Genomic DNA, 8,932 nt, shown 5'->3' on the forward strand with positions numbered 1-8,932 from the left:
AAATATTTTGTAAATTAGAAATATTTTTTTGGGCATCATAACCAGATAGATAATAATAAAAATATGGAGAATAGAAACACTGCTGATAGTAATATTTTAATAATTATGTTAATATCAGATTTAAAGTAGATAATATTTAGATAATTTATATATTGTATAACAGTTAGAAAAAATATCAGATAGATTTACGTGAAATCAAATTTGGATTAATCATATGGATAATAATATATAACAAATGTGAAACTACATCATATCAATAAATTATTAGATTATAAATATAAAAGTATTAGCGTGGGGAAACTTAGACATACTTATCTGTTAAAATCAAATTACCATAGTGAGCTTAGAGATAATCATTATCAAATAGAAAATTGGTCTATTGAACTTAGAGCTACAGATTATAGATTCTAGTTATAGAAAACAATATAGGGTTGTATCCTTTCTTGTTGTTTCGAACTCATTTAAAATGAGTTAATTTTCGCGCGCTTGTAAGTATGAGTAATGCTTGCATTTAGTAGAGAGATCGAAATTCTCTATATGGTGGGGAAGTTTTTTTTAAGACTATATAGTGGATCGGTTTTCGAGGACGAAAATGTATAAGGTGGGGGGAATGTAAAGACCCTCAAGCTCGTCAACGTTATTAGACAAGTCATGAGACGACTAAGCCGCTATTGACTCGATTAATTAGAGAGAACGTTAAATGATATAAATTAATCTAACAACTATCTAGTTGTGAAATTTGTATCATTAGATATGTCTCGAAAATTTATGCGAGATGGACTACTCGAGCGCGCCAATCGAATGCCGGACGAAGAAGATCTTATCAGTTTAGTTAGAAGAAAAAAATCGTCATTTTTGCATCTTTACCTCTTGGCTGCCTGTATCATTTCTATGGTTTCCTTTAGCAAATTGGTCATCCCTATCCCCTTAACCCATCGAGCAGATAAACTCATATCTTTCATTCTTCTTCATTTTTCATTTTCTTCTTCTTTCATCTTCATCTTCTTCTTTCTTCTTCTTCTTCTTCTTTCTCTCTTTCCTAGTTCTACAACTGCGGTGTTTCTGAGAAATTTGAGAGATGAAATTAAGTTATGAGATCGTGAGGGCTAGGTTGAGATCAAGGCATGTTTGAGAGTGATGGGGTTTGATTCGACTATCGATTTTAGACTTCATAGAAAGGTAATCAGATAATTTAATTAGGGTTCTTAATTCGTTGTTAATTCTTTATGAAATTGAGTTTGTTTTGGTGAAATGTTTCATGGGTTTGTTGTTAACTTGAGTAGAAAGGATTGTATAAGGTTTAATATTGGTTTTTTTTGGAAATTGAGATATTGATTTAGGGTTCTGTAATGAAGAAATATAAATTAGGGTTCGAGTTCATATTTGGTCAATTGAACAATATTGGAAGGAAGATGAATTGGTGAATTAGGGTTTTGATTGGTGTCTGAAATTGGAAGAAGAACATGGTAATTAAGAGAAATGTTTTTAGATGAAGTATGGTGGTCTGGTGATGGTGACAGTTAGATGTATGTTTAGGATTGCAGATGGGTCTGGTTATTTGAATTGCAGGGATGAAGCTTGGTGATATCGTTGTTGAACCATGAGCGGATTGAAGTTCAGATGATTGGTAGGATGTTTGAGTTGCAGCTGTAATTTGAGATACAAGTGGTGGTGCAGGTCATGTTAGATGATTACATGGCAAGTTCATCCAATTGAACTGAGTTGAATTGGTGGTGAATATGAAATGGTCGTGGAACTGAATTGGAAAGGAGTTGCAAGTTGGGTGCTGATGCTGTAGAGACTAAGTGGATTTATTAGTGATTGGTGAATGATTTAATGATGCAGGAATGGATAAGTCGAATTACAGTTGATGTGGTGGTGAAGTCATAATGGTGAGGAATGAGTTAGGTAGATGCATGAACTGTGCAGGTGAGATTGAGATGGTGGTGAACAAGGTTGTATCGCATGGCTCAAGTATAAACTATGGAGTACATATTGTAAGAGTAATTGCAGGTACAAGTATTGCTCTTAGTATGCAGTTACAGATGAGGATGTTAATGGATTAAACTGCCGGGTCTCGAGTATGTTTAAGTGAATGTTAGGTCTAGTGATTAGATGTTGTTGGTGTTTGTGTATGGTGTTGAAGGTATATGAATTGAACTGGTGGTATTGCAGACTATGGTTTATGGAGATATAATGTATTGAATGTATGAAGTGATGTTTTGGAGCAATGGTGGAATTGTTCTTGTTGTGTATTAGTTGGTGTTAATGGAATGGATTGAAGATTCAGAATGAAAAATGTGGGTTGAAGACTGGTGAAGCTGTAAAGTTGTAAATGTAGTTAGAAATACATTTTTGGTATAAATCTGTATTGTGTTTTGATGTATGAATTAGAAGTTTAACTTAGGTATTTAGACCTATTAGTCATCCCAGTCAGCTTAGATGACTCAACTTGTTTGGTTGACTCAGTTGATCTGACTGAGTTGACTCACCGATTCCCTATTTGACTCAGTGGACCTTGACTTCGTTGTCCTGATTTTGACTCTGTTGACTTGGACTATGACCTGGAATTACACGTTGACTGTTAGTTAACCTGTGACCGTCAGTTTGACCATTAGTGACTGTTAGTTCACTAGGATGAACCATATTTTCTTAAATTGATATTTTGGACCCCTTATGTTCCGAATTAGCCTTTGGTTTCTTCTACAAAGTTGTAAATATTCATAAGACTTATCTAATGGACTATAGAACTAACCTAATTAGATTAGTAAACCTTTTGATGAGTTAAAGATATATAATGAAAATGTGTAGAACCATAAATGGGCTTAGAACCATTAGATAGTTCACTTAGCCTACAAGTAGAGCATTGTATGATATTATGTTATGAGCCTTGTGTGAGCCTTTTGGCTCATCTCTTACAGTGCTTGTGTGATTAACATTTACTCTTTATTTACAACGATCGATTCAAAGGATGAACCGGTAGATCGTGGATCTTGTGGTAGGCATGGCTTGTCATCAATTCAGGTGGGAACTTTGTAACCTTCTTGTAATCATTGAGTTTAAATCCTTTGCGAGCATGATGTGCTTTTACTATTTATATGAATGTATATTTTAATTGCATTGAACGATGTTTGTATTGAATGTAATTGTATGTGTCTGATATGCGTAATGTGGTTTCCCTCGCGAGGAGTGTCTGTGTCTCCCCACAACTCTTTGCTAAGTTAAGTAGGGCGGTATGCCATCCGTCGGTAATAGTATTAGTAGGGCGGTACGCCATCCGTCTGCGATAATATTATATTTTCTGCTTATTAAGATAGTAGGGCGGTGTGCCATCCGTCGGCAATAGTATTAGTAGGGCGGTACGCCATCCGTCAGAATATTATATATACTATTTTATTTAAGGGAAATCACTCGCGTGCATGTTATGCTTGTTTGAATAACCTTTGCTTCTTGATACGTGAATTGTTCAATGTTTCCTTTCACCTTTGTCTCTTTTAAATTACTGTTTTATCATTCGAACTGTGAAGCATGTTAGTGATTACTTGAGAGTTATTTTTTCCAATTGGGCACCCCTTGGGATGATGTGCTCACTTGTTCCCACATCAGTTTTTCAGTAATCTGAAGGAATGAAGCGCTCGAAGATATCCGTTTCGTAGCTATGAACTTTATTAAATCTAGTGTTGTTGTGCATCTTTTACTATATGTATTCTTTCTTATTCTGTAAACAACACATTTATTTATTCTTAGAACTCGAAATACTTTTATTTATATAATATCAGAGAGTTTGGGTATTGTTATTAGCACTTTCTATAGTTATGATTCTTAAAATCAGTAATCTAGTTTTGATCCTTCAATTAGGTTGTAATCCTATTAGTTATGCATGTTTAGTATTTAGGGCGTCACAAGTTGGTATCAGAGCTCACTATTAGATCTTACATAGGAAACAATAGATAATAGCTAGTGTTAGATAGATTGTTAGACTAGTTTAGAACTTGGTTGGGCCTGTGAGATAAATCTTAATCACTAAAAACAATCAATAACTAAAATATTTTTGATCCGGTTGATTTGAATAACATGTTTATTTGTTTGTTTTTTGTTTTGTGTATGTATGTTATTTTATAATATTAAATAAAACTCATAGGTGGAAACCAAATTATATCATAGTTTAGAAATTTCAATATAAGTTTAGAGATTGATTAATGTTAATTAAAGAACACTTAGTTAATTCAGCACTGGGAAATGGTAAGGTTTGTAATTCTGGTGTGTTTGTTTAGTGAACTGATAGATCCCAAATTTACTTAGAAACTAATGGAGTATCTTCTCTCGTAATTAGAACCATTGATTTATTAGAGTAGAAAATTAGTGTGACAAATATAGACCTAGGCAACTGTTAGAATTTAAATTGGTATAGTTAAATCTGGAGTCAAGGATTATAGATTTATTTAAATCTCTGCAAGATCCATATTGGTAACTTATAGTGTCAAATAATAAAGTAAACAATTGTATTTATAAATTTTTGTGTACTCAATAAATTTTTTAAGAGTAGTTAAAATAATAGTTCGACCATTATTGTTAATAATAATAAATGATAATAATATCATTAATAATCATAATAAAAGTAATATTAACACTCATCAAATAGTATTGTATCGAACTTTATGTAAATTAAAAATCTTATTAGTAAATATATAACGATAAAATCATTAATTAGGATTAAGTAGCTACGTAAAAATTATTGATAATTTATCTGCGGTCAGATTTTGTAAATTAGAAATATTTTCTTGGGAATTATAACCAGATAGATAATAATAAAGATATGGAGAATAGAAACACTGCTGATAATAATATTTTAATAATTATATTATTATCAGATTTAAAGTAGATAATATTTAGATAGTTTATATATTGTGTAACAGTTAGTAAAAATATCAGATAGATTTACGTGAAATCAAATTTGGATTAATTATATAGATAATAATATATAACAAATGTGAAACTACATCATATCAATAAATTATTAAATATTAAATTTAAAAGTATTAGCGTGGGGAAACTTAGACATACTTATCTGTTAAAATAAAATTACCATAGTGAGCTTAGAGACAATCATTATCAAATAGAAAATTAGTCTATTGAACTTAGAGATGCAAATTATAGACTCTAGTTATAGAAAACAATATAGGTTGTATCCTTTCTTGTTGTTTGGAACTCATTTAAAATGAGTTAATTTTCGCGCGCTTGTAAATATGAGCAATGCTTGCATTTAGTCGAGAGATAGAAATTCTCTATATGGTGGGGAAGTTTTTTTTAAGACTATACGGTGGATAGATTTTCGAGGACGAAAATGTATAAGGTGGGGAGAATGTAAAGACCCTCAAGCTCGTCAATGTTATTAGGCCAGTCATGAGACGACTAAGCCGCTATTGACTCGATTAATTAGAGAGAACGTTAAATGATAGAAATTAATCTAACAACTATCTAGTTATGAAATTAGTATCATTAGATATGTCTCGAAAAGTTATGCGAGATGGACTACTAGAGCGCGCCAATCGAATGCCGGACGAAGAAGATCTTATCAGTTTACTTAGAAGGACAAAATCGTCATTTTTGCATCTTAACTGCTTGGCTGCTTGTATCATTTCTCTAGGTTTCTTTAGCCAATTGGTCAGCTTTATCCCCTTTACCCATCGATCAGATAAACTCATATCTTTCATTCTTCTTCATTTTTCATTTTCTTCTTCTTTCATCTTCATCTTCATCTTCTTTCTTCTTCTTCTTCTTCTTCTTCTTTCTCTCTTTCCTGTTCTGCAGCTGCGGTGTTTTTCTGAGAAATTTGAGAGATGAAATTAAGTTATGAGATCGTGAGGGATAGGTTGAGATCAAGGCATGTTTGAGAGTGATGGGGTTGGATTCGACTATCGATTTTAGACTTCATAGAAAGGTAATCAGAGAATTTAATTAGGGTTCTTAATTAGTTGTTAATTCTTTATGAAATTGAGTTTGTTTTGGTGAAATGTTTCATGGGTTTGTTGTTAACTTGAGTAGAAAGGATTGTATAAGGTTTAATATTGGTTTCTTTTGGAAATTGAGATATTAATTTAGGGTTCTGTAGTGAAGAAATATAAATTAGGGTTCGAGTTCGTATTTGGGAATCAATTGAACAATATTGGAAGGAAGATGAATTGGTGAATTAGGGTTTTGATTGGTGTCTAAAATTGGAAGAAGAACATGGTAATTAAGAGAACTGTTTTTAGATGAAGTATGGTGGTCTGGTGATGGTGAAAGTTAGCTGTATGTTTAGGATTGCAGATGGGTCTGGTTATTTGAATTACAGGGATGAAGCTTGGTGATATCGTTGTTGAACCATGAGCGGATTGAAGTTCAGATGATTGGTAGGATGTTTGAGTTGCAGCTGTAATTTGAGATGCAAGTGGTGGTGCAGGTCATGTTAGATGATTGCATAGCAAGTTCATCCAATTGAACTGAGTTGAATTGGTGGTGAAGATAAAATGGTCATGGAACTGAAATGGAAAGGAGCTGCAGGTTGGGTGCTGATGCTGTAGAGACTAAGTGGATTTGTTAGTGATTGGTGAATGATTTAATGATGCAGGAATGGATAAGTCGAATTACAGTTGATGTGGTGGTGAAGTCATAATGGTGATGAATGAGTTAGGTAGATGCATGAACTGTGCAGGTGAGATTGAGATGGTGGTGAACAAGGTTGTAGCGCATGGCTCAAGTATAAACTATGGAGTACAGATTGGAAGAGTAATTGCAGGTACAAGTATTGCTCTGAGTACGCTGTTACAGATGAGGATGTTAATGGATTAAACTGCAGGGTCTCGAGTATATTTAAGTGAATGTTAGGTCTAGTGATTAGATGCTATTGGTGTTTGTGTATGGTGTTGAAGGTATATGAATTGAACTGGTGGTATTGCAGACTATGGTTTATGGAGATATAATGTATTGAATGTATGAACTGATGTTTTGGAGCAATGGTGAAATTGTTCTTGCCGTGTATTAGTTGGTGTTACTGGAATTGATTGAAGATTCAGAATGAGAAATGAGGGTTGAAGATTGGTGAAGCTGTGGAGTTGTAAATGTAGTTAGAAATACATTTATGTATAAATCTGTATTGTGTTTTGATGTATGAATTAGATGTTTAGCTTAGTCATTTAGACCTATTAGTCATCCCAGTCAGTTTAGATGAGTCAACTTGTTTAGCTGACTCAGTTGTTCTACTGAATTGACTCACCGATTCCCTATTTGACTCAGTGGACCTTGGCTTCGTTGACCTGATTTTGACTCTGTTAACTTGGACTATGACCTGGACTTAGACGTTGACTGTTTGTTAACCTGTGACCGTCAGTTTGACCGTTAGTGACTATTAGTTCACTAGGATGAGCCCTATTTTCCTAAATTGATATTTTGGACCCCTTATGTTCCGAATTAGCCTTTGGTCTCTTCTACAAAGTTGTAAATATTCATAAGACTTATCTAATGGACTATAGAACCAACCTAATTAGATTAGTAAACCTTTTGATGAGTTAAAGATATATAATGAAAATGTGTAGAACCATAAATGGGCTTAGAACCATTAGATAGTCCACTTAGCCTATAACTAGAGCATTGTATGATATTATGTTATGAGCCTTGTGTGAGGCTTTTGGCTAATCTCTTAGAATGTTTGTGTGATTAACAATTACTCTTTATTAACAACGATCGATTCAAAGGATGAACCGGTAGATCATGGATCTTGTGGTAGGCATGGCTTGTCATCAATTCAGGTGGGAACTTTGTAACCTTCTTGTAATCATTGAGTTTAAATCCTTTGCGAGCATGATGTGCTTTTACTATTTATATGAATGTATATTCTAATTGCATTAAACGATGTTTGTATTGTATGTAATTGTATGTGTCTGATATGCGTTATGTGGTTTCCCTCGCGAGGAGTGTCTGTGTCTCCCCACAACTCCTTGCTAAGTTAAGTAGGGCGGTATGCCATCCGTCGGCAATAGTATTAGTAGGGCGGTACGCCATCCGTCGGCAATAATAATATATTTTCTGCTTATTAAGATAGTAGGGCGGTATGCCATCCGTCGGCAATAGTATTAGTAGGGCGGTACGCAATCCGTCAGAATATTATATATACTATTTTATTTAAGGGAAATCACTCGCGTGCATGTTATGCTTGTTTGAATAACCTTTGATTCTTGATACGTGAATTGTTTAATGTTTCCTTTCACCTTTGTCTCTTTTAAATTACTGTTTTATCTTTCGAACTGTGAAGCATGTTAGTGATTACTTGAGAGTTATTTGTTTCCAATTAGGCACCCCTTGGGATGATGTACTCACTTGTTGCCACATCAGTTTTTCAATAATCTGAAGGAATGAAGCGCTCGAAGATATCCGTTTCGTAGCTATGAACTTTATTAAATCTAGTGTTGTTGTGCATCTTTTACTATATGTATTCTTTCTTATTCTGTAAACAACATATTTATTTATTCTTAGAACTCGAAAGACTTTCATTTATATAATATCACAGAGTTTGGGTTTTGTTATTTAGCACTTTCTATAGTTATGATTCTTAAAATCATTAATCTAGTTTTGATGATTCAATTAGGTTGTAATCCTATTAGTTAAGCAGGTTTAGTACTTGGGGAATCACAAAAGTAGTCTTCTCTTGATCTTCCGGTGCAATAACAATCTGATTGTACCCCGAATAACCGTCCAAAAAGCAATAATGTGAATGTCCCGCTAACCTCTCTAACATATGATCAATGAAAGGCAAAGGAAAGTGATCCTTTCGGGTTGCTGATAGACGCATTTATGTGTCTATTTTGTTCTCAATGTTCTGTATTGTTAGACTCAATTAAGTACTTATTGTGTTATTTTGTGTTCTTGTAGGAAATTTTAGAGAAATAAGCCCTTG

General features: G+C 33.6%; 1 long non-coding RNA gene across 1 annotated transcript; it reads left to right on the forward strand.

The window, feature by feature from the left end:
- Positions 1-978: 978 nt before the first annotated feature.
- Positions 979-8,547, forward strand: LOC113357062. The gene is made up of 3 exons (XR_003363405.1): positions 979-1,179; positions 2,971-3,024; positions 8,331-8,547. It is a non-coding gene; the product is annotated as an uncharacterized LOC113357062 (long non-coding RNA).
- The last annotated feature ends 385 nt before the right edge of the window (positions 8,548-8,932 follow it).

Source organism: Papaver somniferum, chromosome 3 (genome assembly GCF_003573695.1).
Source record: "Papaver somniferum cultivar HN1 chromosome 3, ASM357369v1, whole genome shotgun sequence".
NCBI classification, from domain to species: domain Eukaryota; kingdom Viridiplantae; phylum Streptophyta; class Magnoliopsida; order Ranunculales; family Papaveraceae; genus Papaver; species Papaver somniferum.